We start from the raw sequence: 16104 nt of genomic DNA, 5'->3' as shown, positions 1-16104 counted from the left end.
GGGTTTTGCTTTTTTTAATTTTACTGGCCCAGGATACCCCTAAGTCTGGGGAACACCGAGTTATCCTATTTTGGGAGCAGTTTATCTTATTTAATGTCACTAACAATTCTGTGAGCTCAAAGTGGATCCCCCCCACTAGTCACAGACCCACGCTCCTTCCCAGCCGCTCACACTGGGTAGTGGCAGTGTGAGCATCCGCCCAGGTGGTTTCCACATGGGAACAGTGAAGGGAGAGGCTTTCATGATCCTCCGCTTTGCCTTTCTTCACTGAGGGCCCCACGATACCTTTCTGGGCCACGTCCCCTTCTCTCCAGTCTTCTCCCTCCTCATCAAGCCAGGTCCTCTGTCTTGCCCATTCAACATCAAGGGAAATTAATGGCCTGTGTTTTGGTAAGCACTTTGTGGGTTTTGTAAAATGACTTTGCTGATTTGGCTGCTTGTATCGGCCATGTCTCTTGCAAGGGATAAATCATACCAACCTGAAGGACTGTTTGCCTCAACTTTGTCCCCATCTGAGAGTGAATTTTCTTTCTCTGGTAACTTTCTTGGAGGATTCAGGTCATTTGGCACAAAGCAACAGGGACAAATCTAAACTAAAATGGACCCGGGCTAATTTCTGAACAAACATTTTCCCTTCTGATTTTGAACAGTAGTCCTTTGAGGCAAAGGACATGTGGAAGAGTGTTGAAAAGTAAGACATGCCTGTTATTCTAGATGTGTGCTCTCAAGAGTCAACAGCTATTCCCTTGGGGCAAGTGCCACACCTTGGAATTGGGATGTCCTTCCTGCAGTAGCTACAGGGCCTTCTCTGTGGCTGGAGCTCCTAAGAATGGCGAGTGTGTGGTCTGTGGTGTGTACACTGACCAGCTTGTCGTTTTCTAGGATTTTGTGTCTAAGAAGCAGCATCACATATTTTGTCTTCTGGGTATTCCTGATAAACAGATGGATGCATACATGTATGGATGGATGATGGATGGATGGTTGATGAATGATGGATGGATGAGGGTTGGATGGGAACCCCATGGGGTGGGCCATTGTGCACTGGCCTATCTCACAGATGGAGAAACTGAGGCTGGGAGAGATAAATGAAGAAAATACCTGATGCTTTCCTCACAGGGGTCATGGTGAAAATTTAGGGAGTATATGATCTGAATAATGACAATAAATATATGGATTATATATGTAAATCGGAACAAGGTCTTGGCACAAAGTATTCAATAAGTGTTGGCTGCTGACCATTATTACTGTTATTTCTAAGGCCATACAACTAATAACTGAGAGATGTTTTGAGCCCCAGTGACCCTTTTTATTCCCATCATATCATCACCTGTTTTTCCCCTAAGACTAAAAATTCTGATGCAAGCAAATTTCCTCTAAACTTATTCCCAGAAGATTCTAAACTGAAGAAAACAGCATTGGCCTAAAATGCCATTGGAAAGGCATCTTACATCTGCTTCATGTTGTTACAGAAGCATCCAGAGCATTTTTTTAGCCTATCGAGATAACCCAAGTCAACAATACTTGAGCACTTTATATGCACCATGCGGTGCGCTAAGCATTTTACATGGATCATCTCACTTAATCCTCACAACAATACTTTAAGGGAAAACGTATTTGTATTGTTCCCATTTTATGTATGAGGACGCTGGTGTGTAGAAAGGTTGTTCACCCCAGGCTGCCAGTAAGAGACAGAACCAAGTCCCCAGACCCACGGTCTTTATTTCCTAAGGTATATGTGCACCAGGAGGTTTTGCGTAGAACTACTTCTGTTGGCCGCCTCTCTGGGCTGTGTGCAATGGATGTCAGCCTTGGCCAGGGATGCTCAGCACTCTGTGTGCTTTCAGAAGACAAGGTTCCAGCCCCTCAGCCGTGCCTCTCCACCTGCCCAGGCACCTCTCTGGGCTTCAGTTTCCCCATCTGTAAAGTGAGCCTGTTGGGTGACATCAGAGCACGGCACCCCAGCCCCACCCCAGTATTTCCAGAACTAGACCTTTCCATGAATTGTGCCTAAAGCCTTCTCTTCTCATTTTGTTTTTTTAGAGGGAATAGAAACCACTGTTTAGAAAATGTTCTCAGTTTTCCTGTCTGTGAAATAGGGTTGTTGCGATGATTTGGTGAAGATACAACAACACCCAGAAATAATGGGTACTTGAGAATTGCTCTCTTTGAAAAACAGATCCAGTTCTAGTCTCTCGGGCCACTTGTCACAGATCCCCTTGTGGCTCCCAAGACCCAGTCCCTGGCCTCCACAAGCCTGGCATCTATTTGAGGAAACCGTGCACAGCGTTTGTGTCTTGGGGCTTTTCTGTGGAGAGCCATGGGAGCCTGCTGGTCTTTTATCAAAGGGGCACTCACCTCTCTGCTGAGACAAACTCAGCCTCCAATCCCCTGTGGCTCCCACTGGGGCCACCATGAGGTCCCAGGTTAGTGGGAATCAGAAAGAGACTGGAAGAAGATGAGGGACCCAGAAAGGAAGGAGAGATGGAAAATGCATTTCACGGTTCAGCCATGAGAGGTCAATGAGTGGCTCATTAAAACCAAGTCACCCCCTGGCGTTCCTGTCATGGTGCAGTGGTTAATGAATCCGACTAGGAACCATGAGGTTGTGGGTTCGATCCCTGGCCTTGCTCAGTGGGTTAAGGATCTAGTGTTGCCGTGAGCTGTGGTGTCGGTTGCAGACACGGCTCGGATCCTGTGTTGCTGTGGCTCTGGCGTAGGCCGGTGGCTACAGCTCTGATTGGACCCCTAGCCTGGGAACCTCCATATGCTGTGGGAAGCGGCCCTAGAATTGGAAAAAAGAAAAAAGAAAAAGAAGAAAAGAAAAAAACTAAGTCACCCCGGTTCCAAGTGATCTGGTCTATGGAAGATTGTCCTTTGGTGTTTTTAGGGAAAAAAAAATCTGAGATGTTATATAAAAAGGAATTTTGCTTTAGAAATGGAAGCCTTTGAGTACAAGGATAAATAAGTGACAATGTAACTAGAATTGTGTTTGTCGAAGATCTGTCCCTCATGAAGGGTCACACATAGGTCCCTGTGGCTGTCGTGCTCATATGTGCTCACACTTGTGTGTGCGCATGCATACGTGAGCTGCATGTGCCTGTACACTCCCACCACTAGATCAGAGGGTGCCTCTGTGCACATTAGGAAAAGGCACCTCCTCGAGGCAGAAGCAACCCCAGGCACTTTTTGGCAAGTGGACAGTGGGCTGCCTATAACCTCCAACCCCTTCTCAGCCAGGACTACACAGAGGAGAGTGTGGCCAGACACACACACACACACACACATTTTCTCTCAGGTGGAGAGGAGACCTTTAGCTGAGGGCTGGTAATCTCCCAGTGAAGTGGACGCACTGCAGCTAGAGTCTCCACAGCAGTACTTGCTCTCTAAGAGTCATTCCTACAAAACCCACAGCTTCCCTCTGCTTGTTCAGCCGCCTTCTTGAAGATAATCTATTTTGTTCTGTGCCTCTTCACAACCCATCTGATCCCAGCAATCACACTTGTTGGTCTGACTCCAGAGTAAAGATTTCATTTCTTCAGTCTAGCACCTTCTTTCAGTGGAAAACAAGCAGAGTGTATCATTTGATCCTCAAAGCAACCCTGAGGCTTTGATGGCAGGGAATTAATGTACCCATTTTACAGATGAGGAAATATACTCTAGGACAGGAAATTGGGAGAAGCAGAATATTATGGTGGTCTGGATTTAGAGAGCTTGTCACCTGGTCTTGAGTGATTCTATAGCTTAGTTTAGCTTCTGGTAAATTCCTTCAAAAGTGTGAGCGTTCCTAATCTCTCAGGCTTAGCGGCCCTTCCGCATTCCCCTCTGACCTATTATCTTCCACGATGAACTCCCAACAGCATGAACTCAGCCATTGTCTTGACTTCATCATTGTCCCAAGTAAAACAGCCATCTAGTTGACAGTGGTCACTAGTGGAACTTGCCATAAACTAAATGAGCCTTTGTTGCTTGTGTGATCCCACTGCTGCAAGCCTGCTCCCAAGAGCTGGACTTGAGCCCAGACATGTTGGACATTTCTCTTTAGAAACTGCCATCCGAGCCTGGGTCCACTTGCCCCAAATATCCTAAGAGAAAAAAATCTTCATCCTGGAGTTCCCGTTGTGGCTCAGTGGTAACGAACCTGACTAGTATCCATGAGGACGCAGGTTCAATCCCTGCCCATGCTCAGTGGGTTAAGGATCCGGTGTTGCCATGAGCTGTGGTGTAGGTTGCAGACATGGCTCAGATCCCGAGTTGCTGTGGCTGTGGCATAGGGCAGCAGCTGTAGCTCTGATTCGACCCCTAAACTGAAAACTTCCATATGCTGCAAGTGTGGCCTTAAAAAGCGCGCGCACACACACACACACACCACACACACACACAAAATACCAACACAAAAAAACCTTCATCCTAATTTCCATTAGGCAGATGGCATATCAGTGCCAGGCCCAGAGTGGGTACTAAATAGATCATTGTTGAATGAGGCAATTAATTGATGAATCCTTTGAGGCTGGTACTTAATAGAAGTCTTTCAGTTGCCAGTGGCCAAATCACAACAGGAATTAGTTCAGCAAAAATGAATGTATTGGCTCACAGGACTGCAGCATACAGGTGTGAGGGCTTTAGGCACAGCTGAATCCAGAGGCTCAAATCATATTAGGAGGGGTGGGATTTCCTTTTCTCTCAGCTCTGCTTCCAGTGTTGGCTTCATTCTCTGGCATTCTTTCCTCATGGTAGATTAGTTGGCCACCAGTAGTTTTTGGGGGGATGAGGTTCTTCCAGCCAGTTCACAAACTTGGACAAAGAAGGGTCTTCTCCCTCCTTTGTCCGTAAAGGGAATCTCATGGGTGGACTGGGATTGGCCCAGCTTAGGTCATGTGCCTTCTCCTTAGACCTATCACTGTGGACAGAGTGTTGGGCTGCCCTGACTGGCCAGGGGAGGCACAGTGATTGACAGCTTCACCCAAGCCCCATAGGATGGGGAAGGAACCATTCTCTAATGAAGTTTGGGTCTCAGCAGACAGTAGATGCTCACTGCAAGGGTGGATGAGGTTTCTGAAAAGGGCAAAATGTCAGTAGGACAGTTTAGTAAAGATTATAAACTTAGTGGTAAGAATTCGGGTCAAAATGAGAAATCAAGTAAGGAGACATATTTTCTTGGATGATCGATCCACCACCAACCTGGAAAAGAGTGTTGGCAGTGATGTTTTCAGTGACAGCAGCCTAGAAGGAACAAGTTTGATGCTCTCCAGGAGACTGCTTTATTGGGCAGAAAATCTTGAGCTGGGCATTCTTATAATCTGATCACCACACCTCCACCCCTATTCCGTGAGAAGAAATGGGCAGAGCCATGAAATCAGAACTCATCTTTCATTGGTATTGATACCCATTCCCGTCTTCCCAGCCCTTGAAGAAGGGCCACTCTCATAATTCAGTAGCAGTACCTTTCCTCACATTGCCCTCCTGTGCATCTTTCTCTGCCTCATCTTGGGATGACAGTGCATGGTTAAGGGCACAGGCCCTGCAGCCATACAAAACTGGGTTCTAATCCCAGGATTACCCCTTAGTCATTTAGGTCCTCTCAGCCTCAGTTTTCTCATTTGTAAAATGGACCTAATAAAGTACCCAGCAGGGGCATTATGAAGGCAAATGTGATAGTGGAGGTGAAGTGCACAGAGCAAAGATTTGATCACTGTTACTAACTACATCCACTTTGTGTTCCCATATTTTAACATATCAGTTTCCATGGAGAGGGCACAGCACTTAACAGTCTACAGTCCAAGAACCATGGGCACACAAAGAATGCATCAGTCTTCCATTCTAATCCTTGTCCCACTTGCAAAGCTGCTTCCTATCAGGTGCCCTGTGATTATTCTTTCGGCAGCCAGTGGGAATCACAAGCTGACCCATGAGGCCTTCCACCCTCAGTCCTTCTTTTTTTTAACTCAATGAATTTTATTACATTTATAGTGTACAACGATCATTGCAACCCAATTTTATAGCATTTCCATCCCAAACCCCCAGCCCACCTCCCATCCCCCAACCCATCTCATTTGGAAACCATAAGTTTTTCAAAGTCTGTGAGTCAGTATCTGTTATGCAGAGAAGTTCATTGTGTCCTTTTTTTAGATTCCACATGTAAGTGAAAGCATATGACGTGGGTGTCTCACTGTCTGACTAACTTAGCATGATAATTTCTAGGTCCATCCATGTTGCTGTAAAGGCCATTATTTCTTTGCTTGTAATGGCTGGGTAATATTCCACTGCGTATGTACCATATCTTTTTTATCCTCGCCTCTCTTGATTGGCATTTAGGTTGTTTCCACATCTTGGCTATTGTGTATAGCGGGCAATGAACATTGGACTACATGGATCTTTTTGAGTCACGTTTTTCTCTGGTTAGATGCCCAGGAGTGGGATTGCTGGATCAAACGGTAATTCTATTTTTAGTTTTCTGAGGAATCTCCATACTGATTTCCAGAGTGGTTGCACCAATTTACATTCCCACCAACAGTGTAATAGGGTTCCCTTCCTCCATACCCTCTCCAGCATTTATTGTTTGTAGACTTTTTGATGATGGCCAGCCTCAGTCCTTTATTCAGATCCAGACTAGATATGGAGGATTCTGGAATTTCCCATGTTTCTCTTAGATTTATTCACCCAAGCCTCCATCTGGCCCTGTCTCTGCTCTGGAAATCTTCACACACGGAGTCCACAGGGATTCCCCTCACCCCCAGGTCTGTCCTTTTCATGGACCTTCATGTGGCAGCTCTGTCTTCCCAGAAAGCTCCCAGGTTTAAAATATTGATTTAAAAGACATGCAGTATTTATTAGGCACTTCCCATGGACTTTGTAAACACTTTACCTCTACTGACCTATCTAAACACTGCCATGCCCCCCCCACCAGGTACATAGTGTTGTGATTTTCATTTTATGTGTGAAGAAACTGAGGCACAGAAGAGTTAAGTAACTTACCAAAGGTCACACAGCTTAATGGGGAAGCTGGGCTTTGAACCCAAGTCTTTCTGCTCCAAAGCCTGTGTTCTTGGCCAGTATCTAATTCTGCACCTCTCTGGTTCATGGTTTCTATTGTAAGTTTTAGTCTTGGGGGCCTCCCTGCCTTCGAGGTAACTCGTGTTTAAATGGGACTCAGTCTCCAACTTGCTGTCAGACATAGGGAAAAGAGGATTTTAGACCTGGTGAAAACAGATGGAAAGTCCTCCATGGCAGGCCTTTGTAAGGCATGAATGGGAGCCCCATGCCCCAGGTTACGTTTCCATCAGTCTGTGCTCATTATGCAATCAGTGTGGCTTGTTGAAAGAATTGGGAATCTGGAAGTGGATCCCTGGTGAACTCTTATTCATCCCACATGACCCAGCTCCAATGCTGCCTCCTCAGGGAAACCTTCCCTGGCTGCCTCAGGCATCTCCAATCATCCATTCATCTAACAAGTACTTTCTGAGATTTACTCTGTGCTTGGAGACCATACGTTCTCCATACCAAACTGCAAACTCTCAAAAACAGACCAGATTAGCAGAACAGTTAAATCTGCAGGTTTTGGAGCCAGACTGTGTGTTTGAATCCTGGTTTCTCCATTTACTAGCAGTACAATTTTGGATGCATTTCTTAACCTTGATAAGCCTCAGTTTTCCTCTCTGTTAAATGAGCCTAAAAACAGTGCCTGCCTCTCAGAGTGTGGTTGTAAAGATTAAGGGAGTCATAGTAGCTACCTAAAAATTGTTGCCAGGTAGCAGATGCTTAGTAAATGTTACAGGTGTTATGGAGGCTCTTTTTCATTTTTGTATTTTGAGGATCAGACTGCCCCTGCACCCAGCAGGTGCCCATAAATGTTTGTGTGAACAGGTGAGTGAGTGAGCAAGTAAGTTGGACACTTCTCCTGTTGGCACGTAGAATAGGGGGATGAAAGCCTGCCTCCCAGCTTGTTGTGGGGATTAGTGGGGGTGCACAGGACGTGACAGCACCTTGGAAACGGGGAGGTGCCCTGTACACAGTGGAGAGATTGCAATCATGTTGGCTGTAGGGACAAATGACCTGCGGCTGGGCCTCCAGTGTGGGACCCAGCCTGGGAATGTGGCCAGTCAGGGAGGGCTTTGGAAGCTGGAGGAACCTGCAGCCTGGAACATCCCACCTGCAGGGTGTCAGCCTTGGGCCAGTCCTGAGAGCATCCTCTCCATGACGCTTGTACTGGTCCTTGCACTTATGGGGCGCAGGGTAGGACCTAAAAAGGGCTGCCCCACTGGTCATCGCCTCTGATGGGCAGGTTGAAGATGGGCTATGGTTCTCCATTTTTGGACAAGAGCATTAAGGCATCAAGAGATGGACAGCCTGTCCAAGGTCACGCCACCAGCAAGGTCCAGGGCTGGCACATCCCAGCAAAACCGGCCCTGAGCCCTGCAGGGAATGAGGGTAACTTTAAGGGCTCAATAAAAGGAGAAATTCCATAGGAACAGATCTCAGCTGCACTAGTCTGTGACAACCCCATACATAACTTTCCAGAATCCTCAGAGACCACAGGCCCCTGTAGCAGGAGATAACTGAAGCCAGCTCATGAAGCCTCCCAGTTTACAGATGACAAAGTGAGGCCCTAAGAGGGGCAGAGATCCCCCCTGAGGCCGCAGGGCAAGTTGGTGACTGGAGATGGGATGGCTCTGGTGCCTGGATCATCAAGGTTGCATTATTTTTTTAAGATGCATGTGAGGGTCTAATAGAACATAATGTAACCAAGACTATTCACTCATTCTTTTTCTCACTCAACTAATGTTTATTGCACCCCTGGCCAGGCTTACCTGGGTCCTCTGCTCAGGATCTCATAAAGCTGCCATCCAGGCTGAGGTAGGGGTTCTCTTTTGTGGCTCAGGACCCTCTACCAAGCTCATATGTTTGTTGGCAGAAATCATTTCCTTGCAGCTCTAAAACTAACTAGTTTTCCAAGGCCAGTGAGCCTTTTCTTTTTTTTTTTTTTTTTTTTTTTTTTTTGTATTTTTGCCATTTCTTGGGCCGCTCCCACAGCATATGGAGGTTCCCAGGCTAGGGGTCTAATTGGAGCTGTAGCTGCCAGCCTACGCCAGAGCCACAGCAATGCGGGATCCGAGCCGTGTCTGTGACCTACACCACAGCTCACAGCAACACCAGATCCTTAACCCAATGAGCAAGGGTAGGGATCAAACCCGCAACCCCATGGTTCCTAGTCGGATTCATCAACCACTGCGCCATGACGGGAACTCCCAGTGAGCCTTTTCTAAAGGATCACCTGCTTAGGTCAGGCTCACCAAGGATAATCCCCATTTGGTGTAATTTAATGCCAACTGATTAGGAACCTTAATTACATCTGTAAAATCCCTTTATGTTTGCTGTATAACCTACCATGACCACAGAAGTGATATCTCCTCATATCCACAGGCCCTGCCCACACTCAGAGGGAGAGAAGTATTCAGAATTTTTACACTGGGGGTGGGAATCTTGGGAGCCATTTAGAGTTGTGCTCATCCAAGGGTGGTACTATTACTATGGCCATTTTAACTCAGCACAGTGAATTGGTTAACCCAGGTCACATACTGAGCAGGAGGGTGAGGCTGAGATTCAAACTCATTCTCCTAGGGGAGCACAAGTGCTCTCCACTTCCAGGACCTCTCAAGGCTTATGAGAGGAGCGAAGGCACCCTCCTCCCCAGACCTTACTTTCCCCTCAGGCACCACGCCCTCCAGGCCTCTTGCCATAGAAAGGCTGTCCATCTCCCCAGCTAGACCTGGACTCCTGGAAATCAGGCCCAGCCCCTTGGCTGCCAAGGTGGCCCCAGGGCTCAGTAGGTGCACACAGGTATTTGCTTGCTGCAAACATTATCTCCTTTCCTTTTTTTCCTCCAAGCTGCTGAGCACTGTTGAGAACATCTCTCATTCCAAGATAGGGGTCCAGGAATCACAGGGTTATGCTGCAGAATTTCATCTCACAGACAGTTTGGTGAGGACACATGCCTTGGCTAACCTAGGGATGTCCATCCAAGTTTATTCAACCTATTTCTTACTATAAAAGCAACACTACTCATTTTAGCATAGAGAATACCAACGAGCAAAGTAATAATATGAACAATTTTCTAGCACCAGAATCCTCGCACCTGGGGAGAACAACTGCTAGCACGTTCTTTAGCAGGCAGCGTAGCCTGGCAGTTAGGAGCACGGACGCTGGGGCCCCACTCCCTGGGCTTTAATTCTACTTTCCCTATTGCCAGCCTTGTGACCTTGGACAAGTTATTTAACCTCTCTTTGCCTCAGTTTCCTCATCTGTAGAGTGGGCATGTCCGTAGTGCCTGCCTCATAGGCTGTGGCTGGTGTAAATGAGGGAGTACATGACACGCAGGCCTGAGAATGGGGCTTGGCACACAGCACATTTTATGTGATTGTTAATCATGAATATTGTTTTGATAGAAAATAGCATCCTCCTTAACATAGTATCTTATAACTTTTCTTCATAATATGTATCTTTCCTAGTTAATAAATGTTCATTCATGACATAATTTAAAATGGCCTGATTACCTTCCACATAATATATTTAACCATTTCTCTATTTAGGGCCTAGATGTGTTTTCACTCTTTAACCATTATAGATAACACTGTAGGAAGCTGCCCTGCAGCTTGGCCTGGGCACACATCCTTAATTCTCCTTCCCATAGACAACTGGCTTTCTAGAAGTGGGATCTTTGGGGCAAAGGCCCTTTAGTTCCTTGAGGAAATCTCTGTGGCCCTCCTGCTGTGTGCAGGCGTAAGGAGTCAAATTGACCTCCAGAGACACTTTGCCACCAGTTTCCTCCTCCCAGGACTAGGTGCATGGTTCTGTCCCCAACCCTGCAGCACAGGGGATTGATGTGAGCAAGCGGCTCCTCCCCATCGAGAGTTCCTGCAGGTGTGACAGCTGCTCACATCAGCCATCTGCCACCCTCTTGCCCATGGAGAGTCTGGCTAGACCACTGAGGTGGCCACGGGGCTCTGTGGAGTGATGTGTCCCCCTAGCCCTGGCAGCAGAAATTCCTGGAACCCACCAGGAGGAGCTGGCTGAGGATCAGTGACCAGGGCCCGCTTCCCTCCTTCCCTCCCTCCTTCTCCTCTCCCCTTCCCTTTCCTCCTCCTTCACTGAACTTACAGAGTGCCTGTGCTAAGTGTTCAAAACAGATCCCTATCCTCAGGGAACTAGTGAAAATAGATAAATTCACAATATGGCACCACCATTGGTGATCAGGGTGATGAAGGGGAAGTCTGGGGCTCTGAGAGAGCATGACCCCACATTCACCACTGTCATCAGGAAAGACCTCTCTGAGGGAGCAGCATTTGCATCAAGGTCTGAAAGACGATCACAGGAAGTGAGTAGAGGAGAGCATTCTTGGTGGAAAGCTCAGCCCGTGCAAGGGCCCTGGGGTGGGAACTGAAAAAAGGCCAGTGTGGCTGGGGTGACCCAGGTGAGGTGCTGGTGACTGAAGAGGGAGGTGTGGCAGATTGCACCTTGCAATTCTGAACAGCAAATTCAGAGGCTGCTGGGAGGGGTGGCCCAGCCCGCGGTCAAGGCCAAGATTTGAGTTGGCTGAAGTCCATGTGAGTGAGAGTAGGCCAGAGCCAGGTCATCAGGCATCCTGGGCTATGCCTGGACCCCTCTGGTATTTGCTGCTTAACTTGTGAGTCAGAAGAAGCCTGACGGCTGGCTTAGAGGGCCAGGACAGCGCCCTCTAAGGGCTAAACACATGTGTCCTGACCCACTCTCCATTCCCATGAAAATAATAAATCCGTGATCATAAATACTGTGAAGCACAGATCCACGCAGCAACACACCTGAATCTCACAAAATGATGTTGCATGAAAGAAGGCAAACCCCGGGGAACCTGCTGAATGATCCCCTCTGTGTGAAGGTCAAGAACAGGCAGAGCTAATCTGTGATGACAGAACTCCCAGGGCAGGACGGGGTTCTGGGAGGCTGGTCATCTCTGTGTTTTGACTAAGGGGCTGGACATTTAGGTGTGTTCAGTTTGTAAAAGTGCAGCACTGGTCGCTTCTCTGTCAGACATCAATATGATATTGCTACAACTGAATCCTGTTCCCTCAGCGTCACCTGTGTAATATTCCTGCCTCAAATGTTTACTATGAATCCAATCGTGAGAAACAATGAGATGACTCCAAAATCAGGGACATCCCCAAGTGTCGATATTGCAAGAAAGCAAGGATCTGGAGAACTGTTCTAAACTAAGGAGGACTAGAGGCACATGACAACTAAACATAATGCATGACCCTGGAGAGAAAAAGAGTTGTGAAGACATGGAAACCTGAACTCGGCCTGCCGATTACATGATAAAGTGTTGATTTCCTGGGTGGGATATTGGGGTTGTGGCTGTGCGGAAGAATATCTTTGTTCTTGGGAGGTTCGTGCTCAAGTACTTAGGACTGAAATGGACTGATGTCCCAATAAAAGGGAAAGAAAGGGAGATAAGGAGGGAAATAGAGCACAAATGGAGTAAAACGTTAACAGTTGATGTGTATAAGTGAGGAGTAGGTGAACTTGCATTGAACCATTCTTGCATATCTTCTGTAGGATTCAAATTTTCTGAACTAAAAGTGTGGAAATAAAACAAAGAAAAACACTACTTTCTATTTTTTAAAAAGTGTGGAAAAAAAGCTATCATTCATCTAGTTATGGCTGTGGGTCTCTTGCCTATTAGGCTTTTAATATGCATTATAAATAATATCACAAGTCAGGTCTTTATAAGGAGTAAAAAATTCAACCAAATAACTGAAGTAGCTATTTTTTAGTCCATATAGCTGAATAATCCAGGAACACCTGGCTTCAGGTCAGGCTTGATCCAGGACCTATTCTTGTTCCTTCTTTTTCTTTGCTCTGCTTTTTGTAGTTTGACCTCATTTTCAGACTCACTTTGCCCTTCTGAGGATGAGATGGCTGCCAGGACCAACCAGGAAGAAAGTAAATTCCCCAAAGGCAGGAGAGAGGGAATGCTAGGAACCACTGCCCTCCAAGTGGCTTACACACTTGCGTGTAATATATGAGGCTCAGAGAGATTATGTGATGTGTTCAAGGTCTCACCATAAGGAAAGGAAAGCTGAGATTTGAACCTAGGTCTGCCTGCACCCCAAGCCCCTATATTCCCCTTGGTTTTATAGATCATTTCTCTTATTACAAAATCTTGGGGAAATGGCAGGGGAAAGAGTAACTACATTCCACTGGACACCATCGTTTTGTGTTTTCATCCATTCTTTATCCACCCCCAAAAGCTTTTTTTTTTTAAAAAAAAAAAAAGCACATTGAAATTAGATGTTGATATGAGAAGCCCTAAAGACCCCTGAGCTCCCTGGACACCCTCCATGTGGATACCCACTCACCTAGGGCTGGGGTTCTGATCTGAGTGTGAGGCTAACCCTTTCCAATGCAGGCATCTAGATCCACCTTTACCCTTTTGCAAACCCAGTCTATTCAGGAGACCAGCTATGCTTAGGAAATGAAAGCAACAGTGATGGAACTGATGGGAAGGTGTGCATGTCCCCACTTGCTCAGACTGGCGATCACTGCATTCTTGAGGGTGGATGTTACAACTCCTGTATTTCAGAGGGGGAAACAGGCTCTGAAGGACAAATGACTGGCCAGGTCACCATCCAGCAGGTGGCAGAGGCAGGAACCAAGCCGTGCCCTGTGACAGCGCTGCACATTCTGTGAATAATCCTGGGAGTGTCCTTCCCCCTCCGCGGAGAGCCCTGGGGATTTCAGCATTGATCCCCATGTGGGTTATAAGAACTTGAATCAAAGGCCTCTCTGTTGTTGGAGAAAGCCATCCAGCTTTGCCTTAGCCCAGGCGCTTTCTGTCAAGGGCTAGGTTCCGTGCTAATAAAAACAAGTGTCATTTTACAGTGCTTTCTATAAATCTGTTAGTGACCTTTAATAAAAATTTATGACCCTGATAATCCTGTTCTGCACACTCCGGTCCTATCACTGCTCACTGGCCAGTAATCTGCAAACCCTTTAAAATTTAGTGACTGTGCCTGGGCCCACGCCAGGGGTCCGGCTCCAAGTGATGGGAATAGTATGAATAATGATTAATCTAAACCACCCCGTGCAGAATGCAAAGCTGTTTTCTTGACGCAGGCTGTTGGGCTGGGAATCCTAGAAAGAGCAGGAACTGAAGACACCTGGGCTTTCCAGAAAACCCATCAAACCCGCTCTTCACTGAGTTTAGCCCCACCTGCCTGACCTTTTCCCCTGCGTCCTTCTCTTCCTCCACATCATCAGAGCAAGGAGCCAAGAATAGAGTGGACCCTGTGCACACCCAGCTGTTGCGGACAAAATCCAAGGACCTTTCCTGAACCCGTGAGTTTGTCCACACTTTGTTTACGGGGTTGGAAACTGGAGCGCCAGGAGTTGGGAAAGCCGGGGCGGACGTGAGCTTTTAGGATCTGGTTGCTTGTGATTTAAACGGTGGGGCATTATGATTACCAAGGAAAGGTTGCCGCCGGCCCCAAACACCTCCTTGAATGTTTGCTTGGTGTTCATGTTGTATAAGATCATACCGCCTTTAATCTGAGGCTCTCTAACAGGAAAATTTGCACAAGTAGGACATTTGTACACGTAGGACATTTGCTCAAATAGTACAGTGTACCATGGGGCTCCTGCTTGCTGTGCAAATTGCGGGAGTTCCAACAACTTCAGCTTTCTCCATTACTTAGGGTTCATGGGAGGGACCTATCATTGATGCTTCAGGGGGTATGTTTTCCTACAGGGAAGGGGCCCCTCCGAGGCCACCAGCATTCCTAGGGCTCCTCTTAGCTAAGCAGGTGACTCCCATCACCACCTCACCCTACATTAGGTGGCTTCAGCACATCACCAGGCTCCCAGTTTGCAGAAGGGCCATTTGTTAAGTCCTACGGGCACCCGCCCCAAGCTTTTCCTTTCCTTTGTGGCGGAGGGAGCAGGGATTCTGGAATCCCAGACTGTTCAAACAAAGACAGCCTGGAGACTGCTAAATCTTTCTGCTCAAACTTGGGGCACTGCGGTGTAAGCATTACTGGGGATCTTTCCAGAAATGCAACATCTCAGACCAGGCTTCCCAGGACTCGGGATTTCGGGTCTCAGACAGGACAGGTACCAAACCTACTGAGGCAGAATCTGCACTTCAACAAGATGTGCAGGTGATTTGAGAGTGCCTGGAAGTTTGAGACACATTGGTCTAATATATACTTCCTCACTGTGTAGTTTGGAAACGGGCACAGAGAGAGCGCCACACCACACCACACAGCAAGTCAGTAGCTGAGCTGAAGCCAGTTCCCTGGGCTCCTGGCATTCTGCCCTGTTCTCCTGCCCCACAGCCTCTCCTTTACCGCTAGCTGCCTGCTAACTGTGCTTTCTGCTTTGCTTCTGGCTGGCTGGGAGAGAGGGGTCCTGAATTCTTGGGGTGTCCCTAGGGCTTCCAGCTGGACTGTTGGTTGTACCTGCTGCCTGGAGGATAAGTCTGTTCATCTAAGAAATGACTGTATTGGGAGTTCCCATCATGGAACAGCAGAAGCAAATCTGACTAGGAACCATGAGGTTGTGAGTTCGATACCTTGCCTCAGATCCGGCATTGCTGTGAGCTGTGGTGTAGGTTGCAGACGCGGCTTGGATCTGGCATTGCTGTGGCTGTGGTGTAGGCCAGCAGCTGTAGCTCATATTAGACCCCCAGCCTGGGAACCTCCATACGCTACGGGTGTGGCCCTAAAAAGCAAAAAAAAAAAAAAAAAAAAGGAAGAAATGACTGTGTTTGAAATTGAAACATCCTGGGATCTCAGGGCCAAAGGGACCTTAGGGGTCATGTATACACCCTCCCACCCTATGCAGAAACCCTTTTCACAGGGGCCTGGTGCCAAGGCCAGCCAGCTCTGCTGGAATACCTGCAGCGACGGAAGTCACTACCTCATAGGGCACCAGCTCCGTAATTGGAAAACATTGTTTTTACATTCATTTCCGATATAGATTTAATTCTTTCTTGCTGCAGCTTCCACCCCCAGTCCTACTTCTGTTCCCTGGAGTAGCTTAGCATGGTCCATGCCCTCTTCCACACAAGAGTCCTTT

The 16104-nt window shown here is 47.3% G+C and overlaps 1 protein-coding gene across 6 annotated transcripts in view; it reads left to right on the top strand.

Moving 5' to 3' along the window:
* ATP2B2 (ATPase plasma membrane Ca2+ transporting 2) overlaps positions 1 to 16104 on the top strand; it is a 370618-nt gene that overhangs the window by 18643 nt on the left and 335871 nt on the right. The window contains exon 1 of one of the 6 annotated variants that reach the window (XM_021069323.1): positions 11125 to 14367. The exons of the other annotated variants lie outside the window; for them this stretch is intronic. The gene's annotated coding sequence lies outside the window, so the exon portion shown is untranslated. Of the gene's footprint in view, positions 1 to 11124; positions 14368 to 16104 lie in introns of those variants that run through there. 6 annotated transcript variants of the gene reach the window in all.

This window comes from Sus scrofa, chromosome 13 (assembly GCF_000003025.6).
Source record: "Sus scrofa isolate TJ Tabasco breed Duroc chromosome 13, Sscrofa11.1, whole genome shotgun sequence".
NCBI lineage: Eukaryota > Metazoa > Chordata > Mammalia > Artiodactyla > Suidae > Sus > Sus scrofa.
This window is presented reverse-complemented; position numbering and strand designations above follow the sequence as displayed.